Source organism: Caloenas nicobarica, chromosome 2 (genome assembly GCF_036013445.1).
Source record: "Caloenas nicobarica isolate bCalNic1 chromosome 2, bCalNic1.hap1, whole genome shotgun sequence".
Lineage (NCBI taxonomy): Eukaryota > Metazoa > Chordata > Aves > Columbiformes > Columbidae > Caloenas > Caloenas nicobarica.
Genome location: NC_088246.1, coordinates 102,941,226 through 102,965,653, shown reverse-complemented (window position 1 = coordinate 102,965,653; position 24,428 = coordinate 102,941,226).

The window sequence follows — 24,428 nt, the reverse complement described above, 5'->3', positions numbered from 1 at the left end:
ATAGAGGAAATCTCCCTCCCTTCCCTGATGTCTAAAGACAGTGGAAGTTTTGACTCCCTAAGTGTCTTTGCACATACAAAAAGAAAATGACATCTCCGTTCTCTAGGATGCAGGGCAGTTTGTAGTACAATACTCTTCTGGCTCCATCAAATCAAGGTGTCCAGAAATTCTGTTGTAGTGGCTGACTGCTGGGTGGCCATAGGAGGAACACAGTGCAAAGTCTTGTGAAATTCTCCCTGGGTCCACGCTCAATGTCCGGTTCTCAATTTGCTTGAAATGCTTCTTGTGTTTGTGCTAGGATCATTAATCTTTAAGTACGTAGTAAAATAAACTGATTACTAACATTAATTTATCTTTTCATGCATTCAACAAATGTGCTTTCCCTTTTAAACAAGATTCTGTTTTCCCACAGCTTTAGAGGTAATATTTATCCCTCCACAATTAAAAGGAACTGTATTTCGACTCTCCACTGCTACAGATTTTTACTTTCATATGAATATCTTCATATTAATGCATGTAGCTTATTTGTGGTCCCTCTCTGTGCTTTATATTTTATTTCTAATCAAACCATATATTTCATGGCTATAAATCATGTTTTCCACTGTAATTGCATCAAACATGCCAACAGCAATTACATTTGATTAATCTCCAGCTTATATTTCTTTTACAAAATAAGAGTCCTCAACTGTTTCTATTAAGATCCTTAGAATGAAGAGCATTTAAAAATTGTCTACTCAACAGGCCAAACATTAACTCAGTGTGAAGATATTACCTTGTTTTAACACATTTTGACTTAATATTTACAATTACATGAAATTTTCAACAAACACTGAATTAAATACTAAAAGCTTGCATTCTCCATTTTGCATGTTCCCTATTCGTGTTTATTGTGGGCTTCACATGTCAGCTATCTATTTCCTTAGGATTTTTTCTTTAATTTACAGTTATTCGTTCTCTACAGCTTCTTCTCTTGCACTGACCTTCTGAACAGGCATACAAAACCAACATAAATAAAATGAGTTACATTTCACAGAACAGAATACATGGTGGTCCTTGTAAGTACTCAACATGTCAGAATCCTTTAGTAGAAGAATACAATTAACCTGTTCAAACTGTGATTAGGCCTACAAGTTATTTGATATCTCCAGCATGGCTTCAGAGTCCTTTTAAAGTGTATATGGTCTTCCAGTCTATTTCTCTCAAGTACCTTCTATGCTTTCATCTACGCTAGTATTCATTAGACCTTTGCTTTAAGTGTTTTAGTTTATTTCTCCAGTTAGGATATCAGTTTTAGTATTATGAAAACTGTGCCTATTGCATTCATTCCCTGATGGAGATGTTCTTCAGAAACTGCATGTTGTTGCTGAGTGATAGATTCTCAGAATAGTTGAGGTGGGAAGAAAACCCAATTTATCTAACTTCCCTACGCAAAGCAGGGGCAACTAGAACAGGTTATTCAGGACTGCGTCCAGTTGGCTTTCAAATATCTTGAAAGACAAGCACTCTGGAAAACCTCTTCCAAGATTCAACTATCCTCAGAGTAAAAAAAAAAACCTCTTATCTTCAAGTGGAATTTCCTGTATTTCGCCTTGTCCCATTGTCCTTTCACTAGGCATCACTGAGAAGGCTCTGGCTCCATATTCTTTACTCCCACTCATCAGGTATTTATGTACATTGATACAATCCTCCTGAACCTTCTCTCCTCCAGGCTAAACAGTCCCAGCTCTCTCAGCTTCTCCTATGTTGGATGCTCCAATCATCTTTGTAGACTTCCACCGCACTCACTCCTGCCCATGTCTCTCTGTACTGGGGACCCTGGGACTGGACACAGCACTCCAGATGTGTTCTCACTGGTGCTCAGTAGAGGGAAATGATCAGCCCTCTTGACCTGCTGACAATGTTCTTCTTAATGCACCTCAGGATGCTGCTGGTCTTCTTTGCTGCTGGAGTGCTTTGCTGGCTCATGGTCAATTTGCCCACCAGCATCCCCAGGTCCTTCTCTGAAAAGCTGCTTTCCAGGCAGTCAGCCCCCAGCATGTACTAGTGCATGGGGTTATTAATCCCCAGGGACAGGACTTTGCATTTCCCTTTGCTGAATTTCAAAAGGTTCCAGTTGTCTCAGTTCTCCAGCCTGTCAAGTTCCCCCTGGCGAATCAACCACTCCCTTCAGTTTTGTATCATCTGCCAACTTGCTGAACGTGTGCTCTGTTCAATAATGCAGGTCATTAATGAAGAACATTAATGAACAGTACTGGCCCCAGAAATGAACCTTGGAGTACACCACACACTAATGATTGGCCTTGAGATGGACTTTGTTCCACAGACCACAACCCTTTCGGGACCAGCCGTTCAGCTAGTTTTCAATCCACCTCACCGTTCCACTTATCTAGCCCATACTTCATCAGTTTGCCTACTGATTATGGGAGATGATGTCAAGGGCCTTACTAAAGCTGAGACAAACAACATCCACTGCTCCCCTCATCCTACAAGCCAGTTATCTCATCATGGAAGGCTCTCACCTGAGTTAAGCATGACTTCCCCTACCTAAATCCCTGCTGACTACTCCCAATAACATTCTTGTCCTTCGTGTGTTTGGAAATGCTTTCCAGGATTATCTGCTCCATCACCTTCCCAGAGACTGAAGTGAGGCTGACTTACCTGTAGCTCCCTGGATCCTCCAGCTTGTACTTCTTGAAGACAAGAGTGACATTTATTTTCTTCCAGTCCTCAGGAAGCTTTTCCAATTGTCATGACCTTTCCAAGATTATTGAGAGTGGCCTTGAAATGACATCAGGTCAATGAGTCCTTGTGTCAAGGCTGTTGGGCAGGTTTTCTGTTTGTTGTTGTTGTTTTTGTGGTTCTTGTTTGTTTGGTGTTTGGTTTTGGTTTGGTTTGGTTTTGTGGTTTTTTTCTTTTGTTTTTTTCTGGCCTACCACTTGCTGATCCATCTATACAAATACTTTTGTGTCTGCTATATGTTTTCTTGTGTTGAGGTATCTTTTCAGCTTCCAGCTTGGTTTGTAGATTTTTTTTTTCTTCTCTCTTGATTATTTTATTGATTATTTTGTTAGAAACATGAACTATAGTAAAAGACGAAAGTTTGCTACTCAATATTACATACTTGACCATTAAGTGGTCCGTCATTCCTCCTGCATAAATGGAAGTCTAGCTGTGATTTTTATTTTAAAGTGGTGGCATGATATATAAAGGAAGAAATAAAATCAAAATACTGACACTGATTAATAAAGGTACCCTTAACTCATTGCTTTCATTCCTGTAGCTGATGTAAGCATAAGGTAATATAAATATGAAATTGTTTGCCAAGTGTGTTATTATGGCAATACTAACTTAACAATATGGTAGGATATGGGGGGTGAGGGTAGGTCAACTTCCTGTTTCATCAGGAACTTCTTAGATATAAGTGGTACTTTGATCAGCTATAAAATAATTATTGCTTTGGCATGATAGCATCACTGTGGTATCTTCTGCCTGGAAGCTTTTATTACAAGTATTTATACTCAGCAGCATGAAGTTTTATTTCAAAATGTTTCAAAGTCTGGACTTACTATGGCCATGACTAATTTTGTGCATCACATTTGCAGTGTGTTGATAAAAACTAAAAAATGTTCAGGCAAAATGAAATACTGGACGAAAGTACAATGTAGCTAAATGCAGAGCTAAATGCACATTAGCATTGATGGGCGTGCGCTTTACAGAAATTATGCCCTGTCAGAGTATATATAGGTCAGTTTTTCTGCAACTTTCATGATAAACTAAATAATTACAAACATTCATAAATCTTCCAGCAGTCAGACTCTCAAGAGGTCAACATTTTATGTTTGGCTTTCTCAGTGACTTCAAGAAATGAATATATGGTCTGTTCAATGCAGACAACTAACGAGTAAAATGTAACAAAGTATAAGTTTCAAGTCATAAGGCTTTGAAATGCCAAGAAGGTACCGTGGGGTAATGAAATGCCATGTGTCAGCTCCTGTGAGGTAACCATCCACATGCACATTCTTCCTCCCCTGCAAATGCAATATAATCATAGGTATTTTTCCTCTCACTTCAGGAAAGACAGGCTACTTCATTTTTACTCGAGGTAAGAGAATGCGCACAGAGAATTCAGCATGGCAATTTACTACCTCCCAATAATTTGTTCATATTTCCTACGTATCCATAAGAGTACAAATGCAAAGGTGCTATTAGGATTACCTAATCTAATGTCCTGCAGAGCACTAGCCAACAAGTTTCACTCAGTAATTTTTAGAGTGATCTCAACAACTTTTTGATATAGATTACATATCTAGAAAGACATCCCACCATGAAACACACCACTTAAGACAACTAATTAGAAACACCTCCTAACATGCCATTATATGTCCATTAAAAACTTACATGTTTTCCTGAATTGGGCCTCAAAACCACTGGGGATGAAGAATAATAACATTTCCTCATAAGCTATTTCAAAGGTTAATTCACTTAGTTTCTACTTTGCTTCTGGCATTATCTTCCAGGTACAATCCATCCTCTTGCTCCTGTATAAGTACTGGAATTGCCATAATCAGGCAGATGAAAAAACCATGTACCCCCATGACAGGAGGTCAAAATGGTTGGCTAGGAAGACACCACCAGAAACAGATAAAGTGTAGAGTAAACTTTCACAGCAATATTCTCCATATTTCCAGGTAGATCCTGCATCAGAGTCTTCTTTTGGGCTACTGTATTTAAAATCACAGTGGACCTATCCTTCTTAAGCTTGTCCAGTCCCCAACTATTGTTACAGCTAATGAAGAAAGCTCAGCAGCTGTAGAGCTGATATGTTTACCATGCAACTGAACAGGTTAGTTGGATAGGACTCATAGAAATGGAGAACCACAGGGTGCTCTTTCCTCATTCTGCTCCAGCACTTAAGCCTGGGCTAACAGTTACTCCAATGCAAATATGAGAAAAATAAACAACAGGCCACAGGTAATTTTTTTTTTTAATGCAGAATTTTAGTACTTTTGATGCTGAGATGCCCTCTCTAATTTATAGACAAGCAAAATCAAAAGTGCAATAGAAACTAGCTTTTCAACAGACTGACTGGAAGGAACAAGTAAGGGCCCCTTTGGGGAGTGGTAACTAAGTAACTAACTAAATAGATTGCAATTCAAGAAGATTAGAGAGATGGAGAACGTCCCCAGGGTGCTGGGAGACTGATTACCAATGCAAACATATGAGAGGAGTGGAAACCCAAAAGAAAGCAAGAGATGTCAAGGGCATACCTATGTGAGCAAGACATGCAGGGTTATTTGGAGTAAAATTTCTGGAAAGCCAAGCAGATTTTGATTTTTGAATAAAGAAGCTGCCTCATAGTTATTATTTCGACTAGTTCCTAGAAAAGAGGATGCTGCATACATTCTTGTAAATCACCAGGGTTGTCACTATTGAGCTATTCTCTATTTCTCATCCTAATGCAGAGAGGCTCTAAATATTGGCTCATCACTCCTACCAAAGGCAATGAATTTCTTCCTTATGTGCAAAACTGAAAAATTTACCTTCCAAGCTTTTACAGAACTACAATTACTGTAATATTTGCATATTTTACAGCACAATAAAACAGATTATCTGTCATGAGGTTCCAAAAGGTGTGTGACATATAAGATCTATATGGAGATGTTAAACTCTGAAGGTTCACTGTTTGAGTTTTATTAAAAAATGAACCATGATTCAGTTTTTTTTTTTTTTACACTAAATCCAGAATTCTACTACCTGAACAGTATAGAAACTTTTTAAAAGAAGTTGTCTTTTTTCCCTCTCCATTACTTCTGCAGATATCTGCAGTTCTGCAGATATGCAGTTCATGTTTTTTTATCCTTCTTTTATATGTATGTCACAGTGGCCAGTAAGGTAGGTAAAATACCTGTACTAGGGTAGAATCCATCAGTGCCTGTAGTTCTAATCGACATTAGTTATTAGTTTTCTTTAATGGTCATGACACAAGCAGCATGAAATGTATTGATGTCACATATTAGGGAAGCATCAACAACGCAAACAAGGACTGGACTATTATACAGATGTATAATTTTAAGCAGTGGAAAAATACCCATTGAATGAAGTGTAATAGCTTAAAATGCAAGATGCTGTGCTTAAAGACTAGCAGTAGAAACTTTTCCTCTCAGAACTTTTGCTCTTAGTACTTGTGGATGGAAATGAGTTTTTGCACATATTGATCACACATGAACCAATAGGCAAAGAGAACCCAGAACACATTGGAAAGGCACTGCAGAGATACTGAGCATTTCTGCCATCCCACAGCGGCACTCAAATGCCTCAAACCTGAAGGGAGTGCAGAGAAGGACTAGGAGATATGGTAATGAATGAATAAATGTCTCATTTTCTGAGACATTTATTTGTTTAAACTCAATCTGTGTTTTATTTTGTAATGCACTATGCAATTACAGTATTACAATAAAGTATTAAATTTTAAAAATCTACTGAAAATCAAATGGGAGCATATCGGATGAAGATGTGATTTAATTTTAGTTCTTCTAACCACTACAGTGATTTTATTTTACTAATTTTCTTCTCTCCCAGTGTTTTTGCCAAGTGTGGATATTAACATGAGTCTCCATGTCAGCCTTCCCCTGCTGTGCAAGCAATTTCTAAACATCAGGTTGCCTGCATAAGCAAACCTATCTTGTGCTCCATACTGCTGCATCCAGGCTGCTTCCAATATGTGAAGTAATTTATGTACGGCTACACTACATTTTAAACAGCGCTGTAAATATGAGAATAGTTTGAAGCTTTTCTTTTAAAACTCCTCTTAGTTGGGCAGAACAGCACTCCAGCAGCTAAGTGGAGTCTATTTACAGAGATTCCTCTCCTCATAAAAACTTCTCAATGACTGTGACCAAGCCCTTGTAACCAAAACTTTCCTCTAAAAACAGCTTTTAGAATCTGTTTGACGTTTGTTGCTTTCACACACCACTGCCTCTCCTCTCAAAGGATAAGAGAGATTTCCCTCTGTCCTTGTGGTGATGACAGCTAACCACATCTTGTGATGCATTGGGAAAAGTGTAGCCAGCAAGTCAAATGAAGTGGTTTTTCTCCTTTATTTTGGACTTACGAGACCACACCTGATGTACTGTGTTCAGTTTGGGGCTTCCCAGTAAAATAAGGACATGGACATACCGGAATAAACCCACTGGAGGGCCACTGAGATGACCAGGAGGCTGGAACACATCACACACCATGAGGAAATGGAGCCCTGTTTGTTCAGCCTGTACAAGGGAGGTCTAATGGGGGCTCTTTTCCTATTGTTAGATGACAGGGACACTTTATTCTTGGCACCCAGCGAAGAAGTAAGAGGCAACGGTCCTAAGTAGCAACAACAGAAATTTTGATTGAATCTTAGAAAAAATGCTTTCACTGGGAGAGTGGTCAAACACGGAAACAGGCTGCCCATGAAAGTTATGGAATCTCTATCTTGACTTGACTGTACAAGGCCCTGAGAAACCTGATCTAACTTCTAAGTTAGATCTAACTTCAACGTTGGCCCTGCTTTGCGCCGAGTATGGACCAGAGGACCTCCAGAGGTCACTTCCAATCTAAATTAGTCTGTGGTTATAACATAATCTGAGTTTGCAATTTTATCTTGCCTTTGTAATCCTTTGGAAATGTAAGAAAGAGTCTACTAGTGTTATTAGTTCTGAAAGATGATGAAGAGGCTCTTCCCTCCTAGCATCTCACCTCTTTCCTCTTGGGGTACAGCTCGTTTGTTTTTTCCAGGCCTACTCTTGTGACTCTTGTGTGCTAAAAAAGGAAACTTTGCTCATGTCGACCTGTCTCCCCCTAGTGTCAGTATTAATCTTCAGCTCTTTCCTTTCAGATTCTAGATCACTCTGTAAGATGCCGCCTGAGGGTGACAGAGGAATGCCAAGCTGCCTCCACAGAAGAGACAACAGTATGCTCTCACCATAAATAAAAAAACCAGCATGCTGGTCTACGTTAGCAGGTGAGAAGCTAGAAGACAAAGGCAAGTTATCATTCTCCTTTAGTTGATTCTAGTGAGGCCATACTTGGAATATAGTGACCTGCTTCACCCACTCCCTGGCTCAGAAGGGATGTTGAGAAACCTGGGAGTCCAGCAAAACAATTAGAAGATGGAAAGGAGCCAGGGGCATAGCTCCTCACATCTGTGGGGAGAAATCTCTTTGGCTTGGTAAAGAAGAAAGTATGGTGTGACCTAATAGAAGCCTGCAACTGTCTGAAGGGCAAATACAGAGATGAGAGAAACTTCTCTTAGTAATTGCAAATAGTTTTGCAAGGGGCAATAGCAGCAATGTGCAGTGTAAGACATTCCAACTGGATATTAGGAAAAACATCTTCACTAAGAGCAGCACCAGGACAGAGAGACTGACTCCATCCTTGGAGGTTTTCAGGACTCAGCTAGACATTGCTGACCCGATCAGGTGTTGAAAAGTCCTCCTTACATGAGGCAGGTGGACCGGGTGACTTTCAGAGGTCCTTCCAACCAACACGTTTATATTTCCGTAATTCACAGTCTCCTATATTACACTGTTATCTCTCCTGTTGCGTTCCCTGGCTATCTCCATTCCCCCCTTTTCTAGAGAGGTAACTCCTTTTCTTCCCACAAAACAAGATTATTTCTGCCTGTTCTTTGCCCATGATTTTGAGTGATTTAAACGTTTTTCCACTCTGCTCCTCTTCCACTAGCGACCTCTTCCTCCATTTGACTGGTTGACATGGTTTTTTTGGATCATCCAACTCATTCAAGCCTCTCTATGTCATACCACTTAATAGATGTCCATAAATTTCAAGTGACTGCACAGCCTCCTCTCTCCCTTCCTTTGCCCTCTATTTTCATATCACTCTTTCACTGATCCTCCAGCTGCAGTGCTAATCCTCAGATCTTTTCTTCTGTCTGGCAACACTTCACCAGAAGGTAATTTCCATCAGGTACCTATTCAAGATTAGAAAATTTCCTCCAGCTTCTGCATCAAGTCCTTTTCATGCCTGTTCCATTTTTAGTCAGATTTTATGCATTAAAAACCCCATATTTTTCTGTCCCTTGCCTGTTTTTAATAGACAGTGGAGGTTTATGTGTCATACTGAGTCAAAAACAATCTGTGTGGACATGAAAATAAATAGTAACTTATGAAGACTATCAAGTTTGAGAAAGATGATTTTGCCTGACCTTTTAAAGACAGATGGTGTTTAAATTAGTTCTATGAGTAAGAGATCAATTCAGATCAAATTCCCCTAAATTGAAAGAGAAAATTGCACTTCCTCCATCTCATCTTATAAAAACCTTTTTTTTTTAAATTATCTTTATTTCTTTGCTTTTATAGTCCCTTGACATTGGCTACCTCCATTGTTAAATCTCAGCACTTAACTGTCCATCAGCTGTGATTAAAAGCAGAAAGCCTCAGCTGGCTCAGCTGCACACTGCCTGTGTTACCCAGCTCCCCTGGAGAAAACTGTAAACTACAAACTGCAGCAAACCACAGATCACACAGACTCTAACCAAGCCAACGACCACCAACCATTGAAACCTTGTCTTTGACTGGAAATTAACTAAGAGAATATGCCACAACTTTTGGCGCCAGCTGAAGTTCCCTAAATTGAGGAGATTTAACGTGACCAGGTAGCTAGAACCGATATAGAAGGTTTGAGATGTGACAGCACGTGATGCACATTTCTAGCACGAACTCATTGCTATGTCATGATTTTCACGGCATTCGGTGATTTCCCTTAATATGCCAGTTCCTAGAGTTGTAAGACTACAAGAAAACACCACACTTCACAGATTTTACACATTGAGGATGCTGACTGCAGTCTTATGCTCGTGGTGTACTTTAAACAAATCTATTTACCTGGAGTCACTCCCAGTCCTAAAGATCTATTTAGTGAACTGCTTTGCTCATAAAAACTGGCAATCACAATATTTTATTTATGCATAATATATTTACCAAAATAAAATAAAATAAAATAAAATAAAATACAAGGACTTCATGCATCACATTGTCCCAACCCATATTTATGGACTTTTACTTTTGGAATAGGTAGTTCAAAGATAAATCGGATCTAGATAAAACGTCTTCTAACCATCATTCCTAGTGTTGTTTGCTACATAATTTTATGTCTCTTTTTGCTACCTTTATATTAATAGTCTCGCAATATTTTGGAATAGCACTAGAATATTATGTCACAACAAGGAGACTATGTTATTTGTAGAATCAGGAAGGATTTAAATGAATTAGTGATGCTGAAACAGAGAGGAAGGAAGAGTTTTAAAAACACTTTTTTTTCAGCTGATGGTAGGATATAGGACAACTGAAGAATAATGTGTTTTATTTTTTGCTTATTTAACTTCACTTTTCCAATGAAAATGCTTGTATTGATTCATATTTACCCCATCCGTTTCGTATGTTAGTAAATGCAGCCCTGCACAAACAATGACACCATCTGATCTAACGCTGCAGATCTGTTCCAACAGTTGGATACCAAAAGACATTTTAAGAATATGTTGTAACTAAAGCTGCCATTTTTTTTCTCTTCTGACTTCTTTATGTTGCCTTACCACAGATTTTGTGCTAATTTTCTGGAAACCTTAGTCTTTGAAATATGCAAGCATAATTTCATCGCAAAAAAGCAAGACAACATCCTATGATATACTGACCACAGGATACCTAGAGTGATCCTCTTAGGGCCTTGCTCCTTTAACACCATGATTTGAAAAAAACATATAAAAATACACAGTGACTCATGAAGGGCGTTAGGGCTATGACAGAAGCTTTTGTCTGGCCTTTTGTGGGCTCAGGGGATTTAAATTAGTTCTGTAAGGAAAGAGCAATCCAGATAAGGATACTTGAATGAATACATAACTTGGAGAAAAAGGGAACTATTTTACTGAGGTTAAAGCTGAATTCTTTATGCTAAAAGTTGATTTGCTTTTCCAAAAGAAAAGAATATTTGATGGAGTAAAAACCCCGCCTTCTTCCTCTCATACAAGATTTGCAATCAAAGGACTGTAAGAATCAGCAAAAGAAGTTAAATATAATGTAAAAGCTAATCAGTTATTTTTCATGTGTTAGGTGTTTACAAATAGATTTTAATATTTATGAGGGATTATCTGTTCCTTTTTAGCTAATTTAACATAAGGCACAATAAACAAATTTAGTGAGCAGTAGGAAGTAGTAATTTAAAACTGTGATAATTAATAAATTAAGATAATTCAAATAGGCAATCTCTGTTCACATCAAATCAGTGTCTCGGTTTTTCTGCATCAAGTTAATACAGAACATGGTGATAATTTCACTCAATTCCTATACAATAAGCACAGTTAATTGCACAGGAAAACTAGGCAATGTTTTGCAAAACCTGAAAGTCGTTCAAAACTGTTTTCTGGCATTCTCTGCCAGCCTAGTACCATTACATAACCAAATCACACTTTTTAGCTACAGGTATTAATGACAGCAGGGGTTTTGGACTAGATGACCTTCAGAGGTCCCTTCCAACCCAAACTATTCCGTGATTCTATGATAACATGCTATCCAGTGCCTGAAATTAAGCCCCTCTAACAATAGCTTTAAAATTATATCATCCTCTAAATAAGCAACTGGTATCAAAGACAACAGTAGGTGTTGGAGAGAGAAGACTCTCCACAGAAGACTGCTTCTGCGTAGTAAGAATGACACAAAGCACTTCGAATTTAGTCTTCTACTTCTAAATTTGCCCTAAAGGTCACAGAATTAATTCTAAATCCTGCAGACATCTTCAAGATATTTCATGTTACTATGAGTCATTAAAAAGTTGGCTGTACTAACAAGATGAATACTATAAGATTGGAAATCCAGAACCAAACTATAAATTTGTCTCTCTCAAGAGTAAAAAGGATCATTACCAGGTATTTGAGACAGGATTTAATTTCAAATGTTTCCTCACCAAAAATCACCGGTCTTTATCATCTTTGGGCTGTTGAAAAGAGTTTGTGGAAAACACCAGTGAACCTAAGGCTATGTCTACGGCAGTGAATTAAACAGTGCTTGTGAGCATTCCCAGACACTGGAATCCGACTGCTCCAAAATTATTAGAGCGGTGCCTGGCATGCTTTTGGCCTGTACCAACTAGCAGTCTCCCAAGCAATTCCCAGGCACAGCTGGGGAGTCCGAACATCCCACAGACCATCACCGCCCAAGGATTTGCATGCGGCCACCCCACTCTGGAGCCTGGCTGGGTTTGTTTACTGCTGTACTTGCGAGTCAGCCCATGCCGGTTGGCTTCTGTGTCTGGGAATATTCTTGAGAATGGTTTTATTTGCTAGCATAGACATACTCCTATTCCTTTCCCAGTAGTGCTAAGGATGAGGAGGTGGCTTCAGGAGAGTAAATACAAAATCAGTAAAGTTTCATTCTGGTAGAATCACTTCTGATAATGAAATCCATGCGGATGTGTGTGTGTGTGTGTGCTTTGTTTGTTTGTTTGTGTTGGTTTTGGGGGTTTTTGTTTGGTTTGGTTTGTTTTTTAAACAAGCCACCTTCCCCTGTTATTTTAATCCCACTGCAACAAAGATGACACAGCATTCAGCTAAAGTCAGAAACAGTTTGAGGTGCATCTTGATTTTTCTGTACTTTGATTAATCCCGTGCAGCATGTCAGGCTGGAGTTACACTTAAAGGCAGAATACGTCCGTATCCAACATTCTAAGCAATCAGAAATGAGTGCCCATCACATCAGGCACTGTCCTAGAAGCCAAGACACCAGAGCATTAATTCTTGCTCCCTCACAGAATTCCCATCTTTTTTGGGGAAATTGCTTACAGTCCAATCCATAACGCCTGAACTGCCAGGCTATAGGATTATCCTTCCTTTCTGCTTCCAATGCAACACATTTAACCTTGCAATAAGACAATGTCCCGTTCATACCCTAATTGTTAAGGCAGCCTTAGAGAGATAGATATTTTAAATTCTTCCAGCTGAAACAAGACAAAATGGAAGGGCCAATGTCTCCCATTTGCAGGCTGAATGCTCTAGCCATTAGGATAGCATATAGAAGGTACAGTACAACGAAAACTTACTTGCTTCCTCCCTACTTTTAATTATTTATTCTCAGAGAAAATCTAGATTCTTATCTTGCAGTCTTGATATAGATACGCAAGTCCCAAACAGAATGTTTTCAGACCAATCTACGTATTACCAGTGCCTTTGGGATAATTTTAACTGGCTCCTCAGGACATGTTTTTTTTGGAGTGTTATCCTAACTTTGTCTGGCCCCTGAATTCTGGGCTTTGGATTCCACTCTTAAGTCCCAGTGTCATAAAATTTAGCTTATCTATGCTGAAATTATGGACACCTAATTGCTGTCTTCCAGAACTCTGCTATACTTGGGGCTAGAGTCAAAGTACACTAGGGACTGCCTGCATGTTGTTTATCACTTTGATTCTTGCCTGAAAAATAAAGGTGCCTCTCAAAAAAAGAAATGTGAGACAGAGAGCAGGACTGGCTTGTACCTGAGCTCCTGCACCTCCAGGCCATGCAGACATAGCTGAAGCCATTTGGCTCTTTGAATTCAAACACAGATTTCAAAGTCAGCAGAAACAAAGCACTGCCTTAATTCCCCATGCATAATATGGGGAGCAGCAGAACTCTTTTACCTTACAGAGACTGGGAAGAGAATACTTTCCCATTTTGAAGTCAGTCAGTACACCATGGGAACCATACAAAACATGCAGCCAAAAAAGACGAAACATCTTTGGTGGCGCGGAGGGGGCTGAACGATGGAGGCAGTGAGGGATCACCGATTCTCAGGGCAGACTCACACTGTCCTAAATCCTGGTGAAAGCTTCTTTACATACACCCGCTGAATACAGCTGAAGGGCAAGGTACTTGCAGCTCTGTGGCACGGGAGCAGAGCAGGGCAGGAGCCAGTGAAGCCGGCTGGATGCCAGCTGGATCCCCCATGCCAGGGGAATTCTCAGCTGGGAGAACTGGGCTGCCTTCCAGCCTTGCTCCTCTGCATATCTATCTATCTATCTATCTATCTATCTATCTATCTATCTATCTATCTGTCTATCTATCTATCTATCTATCTGTATAGCAGAACCTTTAAAGGAATAATTATCTTCCCTATGTCTTCTAGTCTGACTAAGATTTTTATCTCATATCTAGTCTAGTATAGAATAAACCTGCAGCTGCCTGATCTGTGATTACCCTCAGCCTTCACATAAACCAGACTGTTAGGCAATCGTTCACAAAAAATTTCTATGCGTCTCTTCTCAGAAAAGTGAAGACTAAATATCCCAATGGTGTAATGGCTGGAATACATGCACTGGAGAAGAAATGTAGGCAGGCACTCCAAAGATCTGCAGTAACAGAAATTATCTTTTTGCACCTAGCAAGGTATTGGTTAAAATCAGAAGGGAAGAGGGAGCAGCTAAATGGATTTTAAGACAAAGCTAAGTGTTCGTTTCTAACACCATAAACCCCCCCCTACTTTACTAGTTACCAGGTGTTTCTAATTTAATTCATTCCATTAATTTCTTACAACTTGTTCAGCCAGCTCTGCAATTGATTTTTATTACTACATGCCTCAATGACTTTCTACACTAGATTTTTTTTCCATTGACTATACAGCTCTTCAAATCTCTTCAAAATCGTATTTTATTTTGTTTGTCTTTTCAGAATTTAGTCTGTCTTTTCAATCAACCTTATCACTTATTTAGCCCATTCTTCTAGAAAGTAAATATAATAGATATTATGTAACATCCAATATTTACTTATAAGGCTTCTGCTTTCAGAGGTGCGATTTCAAAGTTTTCATTATGGTGCTATTTCTAGTTAAAATTGCTGACAAGACAGAAAGATAGCCTGGTTATGATATTACAACTATTTGATATATATCGGACATGTGAAACAATAATATTTGGAAAGAACTTTTGAATAATAAAGGAGCATTCAAGATCCACAACCGAGGATATCACGTGATGGTGCTGAAACTACTTAATCAGATTTTCACTCTTAATTACACAGGCAGAGTTCACACTGACACCTGCTGTTAAGATTGCTTAACTTTTCCCATTTTAAGACCGTTTTCAGTTTCATTGCCGATTTAACTGCGTGGGCTGATCTCTTCTGGGTAAGCGTCATATTCAGATTTAAATCAAAGGTAAAAAGAGAGTCAGTATTTCAGATGAAATGTTTTTGTGATTTTCAAGAATTACTTGGGGGATAACAGATCACTTGTTTCAAATGGACTCTCAGTTACCTCATTTAAAGAAAATCAGTTATCTACATCCTTTGAAACAAGAACTTGAAAATCACCAGAATTCCACTTGCTGAAGCTCTCTAGAAAGGGTCCATACTTGGCCAAGCTATGAGCCCCAGAAAAATCAGACAATACACACTGCATAAGTGGAAGGGTATTACAGTTTTATATTCAACATCTTTGAAGATTACCCTTGCTTTTACCTCTGACAAATCACCAGGAGTGAAAAAAGACACCTGAGGAAGGCAAACACCAACATACTATAATAGGTAGGATGATGCAGACACAGGTGTAGCAATGGGGTGTATGACACAGAACAGACAGGCACAGTAAAACATGCAGTGCCCATGAGCACTGAAAAAAGAACAAATATTAACAAGAAAAAAGAGGGAAACACTGGGGAGGAGGATAGGAGGCAACAGGCATTTAAATGATGAAGTATTTAAATCACGACTCCAAAGTCTTGATGCTTATCGGCTCTTTAGTAAATAATTATGAGGCAAACTGCTGTGATTTTCCATCTCTTGCTGTTTTTGTGTCCACAAAAATGGTAACTCTTTTTCGTTACTTCTCCAGTAATAAAATAATGATGAAGTTCTGTGCCAACGACCCAGGCAGCCCAGGCAGGTAACTCACATGGAAGATGAGCATGTGGTTGTTCTAACCTCCCCCAAGGAAAGCCAGCATCAGATTTCTGTGCAGTTGACTGCATACCTGGAAACTGAGTCCAGACATATGCTAATACAAAATCATTTGTTCTTCTCATAGAAGTGATATTACTTCATTCTTGTTATGTAGGGATAAATTAAGGCAACAACTCTGAAACACCCTTCGTGAAAAAAATGATGTTTTAAAAGACTGCCATCGGTACAATTGTTGAGTGCTCATCTGCTAAGACCTACATATGAAATTGCTCTTTGTTTTTTAATTAGGAGGATTTTACAGTTTCAATGCCCTCAAGGACCAACAGGTGCTATTAAGAGGTATTCTGCTTAGCATCTTAATATCTCTATTTCCCTATGTTATGTTTTTTACCCTTTGACTTTTCCTTCAGCTATTTAAAAAATAATAATTATTATTATTATTATTATTATTTGCTGCCCCTAATGATAATTTCGTTTCTTCCTGATTGCTTTTTCTGCAGCTTGCCCCTTGTCATTGAAAACATCTCCTTTCAGCCTAAATAGTTGCAGCTTAAGTCATTTCTCCAATGGAAGTTATACTGTATCTCTGATCATCCTTGTTGACCTTGACTAAGTCTTCTCCAGCCCCTTGTATTTTTTGAGGTGGTAGAGAAGGACAAGGCCAGAACCGCAAAACTGATTACAGATATGGCAAAACCACAGATTCACATAATGGCAGAATAACATTCTCTCTTTTGTTCTTCATTCTTCTTCTAATGGCTCCTAACATTTGATTTACTTTTTTGATCACTGCTGAGCACTGAGTGATGTTTCTGTGTGACTATCTATCATAACTCCCAACTCTCACTCCAGTCAGCCTAGAGCTCATGTAAGTGAAATTAGGATTTCTTTCCCTTATGTACATTTATCTACACTGAATTTCAGCTGTCATTTTATTGCTCAGCCACTAAGTTTTACCACCCTGAATAAATTAATATCATCAAACTTGATCACCTCACCACTAACGTGCTTTTTAAAGTCATTTATGAGCATGTTGAACAGAAAAAGCCCCAGCACAGATCTTATGGAACCTCATCTGTCACCATCTTCCACTGCAAAAACCAACCATTTGTTCCTGTCTTCTAACCATTTAACCATACAAGGATCTTCCCTCTCATGACATGGTGTTAAGTTTCCCTTAAAAGCCTCTAATAAGACACTTCTCGAAAGTCTGTTGGAGAAACCAAGTAATCTATATGTCAACCATATCACAGTTATCCACGTAACTGTTGCTAAGACTTCAGAAAAGCCGCCATAGCTTTTCTCAAAAAGATCATATTATCAAGATATTCAGTAGCTCTGTTCCTGCTAGCTCATCTGCATGGTACAGATGTCATGCTTAAAAGCTTTATAGTTCACAAGGTTTCTTGTCAAAACTTTTTAAAAAATTACCAGCTGTCCTTGGGTGCCTAGGCAGCTTTGCTCAAGGAGTTACCATGGTCACGTTTGAGGAGCCATTCAACTATTTTAGATTTGAATTCCTTTAGACTCCCTTGTGAACACTATCCTGTCTCGCTGATGTGCTGCTCTTTGTGTGCTCTGTTTGCTCCATGTGTTGTCTTCTGCAGTCACTTCCACTCCACGTAGGTCCTCTGAAGAATCTCTCACAAAGAAGACTTCAGATCATAACCTGTTCTGTTTCTTGCGCTGTGAGTGCTGATGGAAATAATTGATTTAGCTCCTCTGCAATGGCCTAACCCTCCACCACGTGCTCTCTTTATACCATGATTACGATCCTGGCCCTTCAAACTCTGGCTGACTTCCTACATTTGATATATTTGAAGAAAAATTTAATGTTACTTGTTAATCCTTCTGCTAGATGCTCATCAAAAGTCTTCTTGTCTTGCTGTGTCTTACATGTCTTACATGTCTTACATGTTACCTGCCAGAATTTACAATCATATTTTTTTCATATGGACATCAGTTTTTTGAAGAGTGCTTCATTGCTTTCATGATGCTTGTCACTTGCTCCTTAGCCATGTGGGTTTTCTTTGGCCTTTTCCCACACTTTTCTTCATAAGCAGGGTGTGTTGGCCCTGTGCTTCCAACATGGTGATCACCTAAATAAATTCCAGGTAAACTAAGAGAATTTAATTTTCTTAGCTGACCTTTTTTAACAAGGTGCTTCTTCTACACAGCTCCCCTTTTTGAGAAAGCCCAATTGCAGCTCCCAGAAAATTCCTGAAGCCGAGTGCGCTACGGCAGCCACTGCAGAAGAACCCTTCAGCTGTGCGCCTCTCAGCAGCCCCTGGGTGCTGCTGAAGTGGTGGAGTCACCATCCCGGAGGTGTTTATAAGACATGTAGACGAGGTTCTTCTGGATGTGGTTTAGAGGTGGACTTGGCAGTGCTAGGTTAACAGTTGGACTCAATGATCTTAAAAGTCTTTTCCAACCATAATCATCCTACGACTCTATGCTCTGAACCCCTCAGGGGCTGCAGACTCTCCTGGGCTCTCCCCGACCAGCCGCCTCATGACATAGCTACTGGTGGCGAGCTCTGTGTTATGGTCTGATGTAGTATTTGCCCAATCACTGTAGGTAACCAAGGAGGCCCATGATTATTCTGTTTCCTGCTTTAGCTGCTTCTTTGACAGTCTTAGGATACTCATAGCAGTGTTAGCATCTTTGCTGGGCAGTTATACAAAGCCAATGATGCATTTTTTTGATTTAGGCTTCGAATTAGTCCATGTGGATACATAAGGTTGCTTGATGAAGCAGGGAGTTTCTTCATTAGATTCTAATTTTTAAAGAATACATAACACTACATCACCACAGCAGAGCCTACTTCATCTTTCACCTTCATCATCAAATTTTTTGTTTTGATGTCACAATCTGCTGTGGATTATTTTTTTGTGTCAAGCTTCTGATACGTGTACTATGCCACTTCTTCCACTTAGGGCTAGACTTGCTTCCCTCATCCTGGATCTTAAGATTTCAAGCACTTGTTTCCGCCATGTTTTCTTCTTCAACTGGCAGCCTATTTGATTTGTCTCCTCTCTGAATTCCCATAGAATTACCTGTACCACAAGTTCCATTTCAAACCATGCATTCTTCTGCACCTACTGGCTTCCTCACCACTTCTTCATTTACAAGCTCACTCATGGTATTGCTGATTTTAAGTGCCAGAAGCCCAGTTCCCTTATGACGTGGCTCATAAGGCTTCACTGTATCAAGGCAATGTTCCCAATTCCTGGTAAATCTGACTCCCTGACTTTTGCAGCTTTAATATCTGGCTGAGGAACTGGCGTTGGTGTTTGGCACCAGTATTACTGTGTTTGCCAAAAGCATAACAATCAAGGTCCTTTAAAATTAGGTCAGTTCCATGATTCATTTGAAGTATGGTGTGCCCCTCGGGACCATCATGCCAGCACAGCCCAGGGTGACAGGCTGTGGAGACAGGAAAAATCAATGAGAGTGTGGTAGGGAGAGAATTCCTAAGTGAGAACAGCCACCAAACATTTCACAATGTGCAGCTACATCCCCAGAACAATTCTGTATACAGTAATGCTCCTTCACATGAATTAACACTATAAAAACACAAACCCCCCCTAATTATATTGTTTTGTTTGCTATCACACAAGTTTCAAAGATTACTAGGCTATGAACATAAACATTCAGATAGTTATATTGATCTAGAAAAGGTGAGGCTTAAGTTTAAAACTAAAATACTTTAATCAGATTTTTATAATAAATGCATTGTATTTCTGTTGTTCAGGGAAGTATTAGGTTGGTGGAAAAGTAATTGTAGTTTTGGACCAGGAATTTTAAATATAACTAGGCTCAAACATATCTTTATTAATCAAAATAGGAACCATTACAATCAGCACATTTTTGCAAATGAGAAATAAGTTTGTTTATTCCTGTAGCATAAAAATCCATGCTTCGGGATTTGACGAAAACTTGGAAAACATTTTCTGCATCCTGCTGTTTGTGGAAGCGTTTTCCCTGCAAAAAGTTGTTGAGATGCTTGAAGAAGTGGCAGCTGGTTGGTGAGAGGTCAGGTAAATATGGCAGATGAGGCAAAACGTGGTAGCCCAATTTGTTCCACTTTTGAAGCGTTGGTTGTGCAACATGCAGTTGGGTGTTGTCATGGAGAGGAATTGGGCCCTTTCTGTTGACCAATGCCGGCTACAGGTGTTGCAGATTTGGTGCATTACATCAATTTGCTGAGCATACTTCTCAGATGTAATGGTTGTGCCAGCAGCAGACCACCAGTGACCATGTCCATTTCTGGCGCAAGTTTGGCTATGGGAAGTTCTTTGGAGGTTCTTCTCAGTTCAACCACAGAGCTGGTCATGGCCAGTTGTTGTATGAAATCTACTTTTTGTTGCACATCACAATCTGATCAAGAAATGGTTCATTGTTGTTGCGTAGGAGAAGACAACACTTCAAAATGATTATTCTTTTTATTTTTGGTCAGCTCATGAGACACCCACGTATCAAGCGTTTTCACCTTTCCAATTTGCTTCAAATGCTGAACAACCATAGAATGGACAACATTCTTCAGCAATTTCTCATGTAGTTGTAAGAGGATAAGTTACAATGATTGCTCTCCATTGGTTGTCGTCAAGTTCCAAAGGCTGGCTGCTACGCTCCTCATCTTCAAGGCTCTCATCTCCCTTGCGAAATTTCTTGAACCACCACTGCACTGTACGTTTGTTAGCAGTTCCTGGGCCAAATGCGTTGTTGATGTTGCAAGTTGTCTCTGCTGCTTCACGACCCATTTTGAATGTGAATAAGAAAATCACTCAAATTTGCTTTTTGCCTAACATGATTTCCATAGTCTAAAATAAATATAAAATAAACAGTAATAATAAGTCAGTAGCAAAAAAAATTGAGAAAAGCAGATTAAAATCATGTATAACATAACTGCATTTATTTAATAATGTGTCCAATATCAAACAGCAAATTTTAACAATGCAAAAACCGCAATTACTTTTGCACCAACCTAGTGTAATTGCTTACTTTCTTACTCTCACCTTCCCTGTAAGCGCATACTCACTTCTTTCTTTACTTTCTCACTGTGGGCTCATTTATATTAATAAATACCTATGTGTGTGATACAGCGTGAAAGACTCCTATCAACAAGTAGAGAAAATATATGCTTGTGAAATTATAAAAATCCCCTCGCTACTTAGCTAAATAAAGTATGGATTAGCACTGGTTACAGCAGCTAAGATCTCCCCCACTTCGTGAATGAAGCTGGAAAACCTTGTTTTTTCTTCCTCAGTATCAAAGTATTTAGCCTAAATTCCTATTTCAGGGTAACTCTTACACATAGTCTAGCTCTAAAGTCTGTAAGTTTGTTTCCATTGAAAATTTTGGAAGCAAAACAACTCCTGTGCACTTGAGTTGTTAAGCTCCTACAGACTACGCAGCATCCAGATCTGAGGGCTCCGTAGTGTGTCCAAATACAAGCAAATAAAATATATTTGGACAAATACAAGTAGTGTCCAAATACAAGGATTTTGTGTGTGTGTGGGGGGGGGGTCTTTTTATAAAAAATAATCCTTCACATCAAAGGACCGATTTTCCAAACATAGTCTTCCTAGTGAAAAAAAAATACAGAAAATGTAATTTCTACAAATGGAAAGCCTGATTTCAGAAACTGCTTTTCAGGACAGCACAAAGTTCTGAGTCTGTACTCCTTTCGATATTTGAAATATGCATGTGTCAGAAACAAGTTTACTTCTGCATATACATGAAATCATGAACTCATTGTAAGCACAAAGATAATATGTGTAGTAACTAGGCATTCTTTACAACAAAATGGACGTAGGAATGTATTTGAAAAGGCGTATCTTGATCATTACTTGCAAAGACTACTACATATTCCAACAGCATCTGGATATATAATACCAAGAGAAGACCAGCAAAGTTCATGCTTTAGAAGCCTTCTAGGATTTTACATTTGGTCAAGAACTAATGAAAAAGGGTTTTTTTTAAAAAAACCAACTGTGGTCAAGAATCTGGGGAAGCAGCAGACCAGTACATTTCTGAGTTATGTGATAGCTCAATTCTGTAATTGTCAGATTAAAATCCTCATAAATTAGAAATATGAATGAAGCTGCAGGAGACTGAATGAAAATACACAAAATCTCCATTTAACATTATGAAGAGGTACAGACAAGTGCAATATGGACAACTCTCCAACAGAGCAGTCTCAGAGATAATCTGACATGTAACATAGGAAAAGAATAGAAACACAGCAAAAAGCCTGCCCAAGAACCCACCCCCAACACTAAAAACCACCAAAAAGCAATACAGAGCAGAGAAGACAAGCAAATTACAAGATCACATAAAACTGCTCATGCTGTACTATGAAGAACAAAAAATGATAGACGGATCTTCTGAGGTCATACACTTGTAGCAGAAGATATGATTGTGCCAGAACTTGTAGACAAGGGAAAAGGAAAATGGAGAGGGAAGAGCAGTGGAGGAAGGAGGAAGGGGAAAAAAAAGGCAACACAAAACAGAAAAGATAAATCTCAGCCTATCAGAAGACATGAAGACAAGGCAGCACATAAACAGGAAATTAAATGCCAAGTACACAGGCTTCAGTGAACACAGTAGATTATGAAGGTTCCTATATTATTACTTGAGAATGGAGAGCAAAATTGCAACCACAAAAACACAGATTAAAATTATACAATGCATGATCGTAAAACCACAAAGATCATTTAATTACCCCGCAAAAAAGATGCACAAAGAAAACATACAGAAACAGCTTAGAGGCTGCCACTTCAGGTAGTATAGGCAACACAGAAACTAATGTCACTGGAATACATCATGAAACTCATTACAGTATATTTCTGATAAATGATTTAAAACAGATTCAAAAGCTAAATGAAACCAAGACCCCATACCATCTAGAGCTGATAATATGCTATGGCATCCCTGCAGCAAAGCTGCTGAAAGACCAGCAGGTTGTACTGGAAGGACTGGAATGTCTTGCAGGCACGTTACACCCCCAAACAGAAAATACAGAAAATACAGCCAGTGGAGTACCGGCACCACAGGGGCTGTGTGACATAACTAGAAGAAATATGGGAGCACTGAGTGCAACAGAAAAAACACAGCTCGGGTCACAGAGCCTCAGACTGATCAATGTGATGGTAATAACTGCACATTTAGGAAAGCTGCCCGAGAAAACTGCGATGTCTGTTCAGTTATAAACATGGAATGAGCCTTAAAATCCCAGGATAGGACCCAGCATGGATAAGATGGTTTTGTAGGGATTCATAGCTATCCAGTTAGAACTCCCACGCTGACAACAAATGTAATTTTTATCTTTTAGATGATCAGTTCGAGGCAGTGCCCAGCTGACAGCAGGTCAAAGCCACATGGACATGAGGTATCTAACTTCAGCGGCGTATATTAAAAGAAGCCGCTAGACCCAGTGTTGTTCTTACCGGATTAGCGGTCCCAGTCTCACTAAGACTGAACCTTGAATACAGCTGTACTGTCTCAGTATGCTACAGTACACGAGTATACTACCTCACCATTCTAGTGAATTTTCTCTCAAAATACTGAGCTGGACGTGCAGCCTTATGGATGACAATGAGAATTTTAGGGATATTATTGAAGTGGCTAACACTATTTTCATCTACCTTTTCAATCATAACTGGGTTTTATATTGAGTGTAAACACCAGATTTTTAGAGTATTATTTTTCAGTCAAAACACTGGTTTACACTGGAATAGCACCTTTAGAAGCAAGCTAGTGGACAGAGCTGGAAACCCAAGTCCTTTAACCATACAAAAGCAAATCGAGGAAGAGTAAGAGGCATAATTTTTTGATAAATAAACCAACCAACCCAGCAAAGCAGAAAATATTTCTTTTTCCTTGGAAATTAATATGTTAATAACGGAAAACTGCTTCTTTGGTGAAATCCTTCATGCAAAACATATACTGCAGTTCTTACAGCATATAATTCCAACAATTACATACAGACTAAATACACATCAGGTCTATTATAGCTTTTGCTATTACAGTAATATGAGAGAAGACTGCTGCTTTTATTGACATTTCCACGTGACTGCAGGTTCTAGTTCAGGTTAAGTCCTATAAGCATCAAGTTGCCCTTCCTGGTGCAGGTTATTTCATTTAGGCAACAGGTATAAGTCAGTTCTAAGTGCATTTACTGTTTTGTGCCTACACTAAGCAAATGTGCTGGTACAGCCTATATAGAGGCTATAGAGGCCTGGCTATACTGTGTACATAGAATATTGTGATGGCCTTTGTTTGTCTCACCTCTGGCTGAACACAGAACTACTTTGGTGTATCAGTATTTCCATCATGCGGGGAAAATGCAAAAGCTAAAACCACGAGAATTCAAAAAGTGTTATACTTACTTACATGTCATGATTTTAAACAAATTGTGGAGGGATTTGCCACCCTGGAGTACTACAAACCTACAGCTTTAACTAAGGGAAAGCACTGTGCTGCCCCAGCTTGGAAAACATGGAGAGCTGTT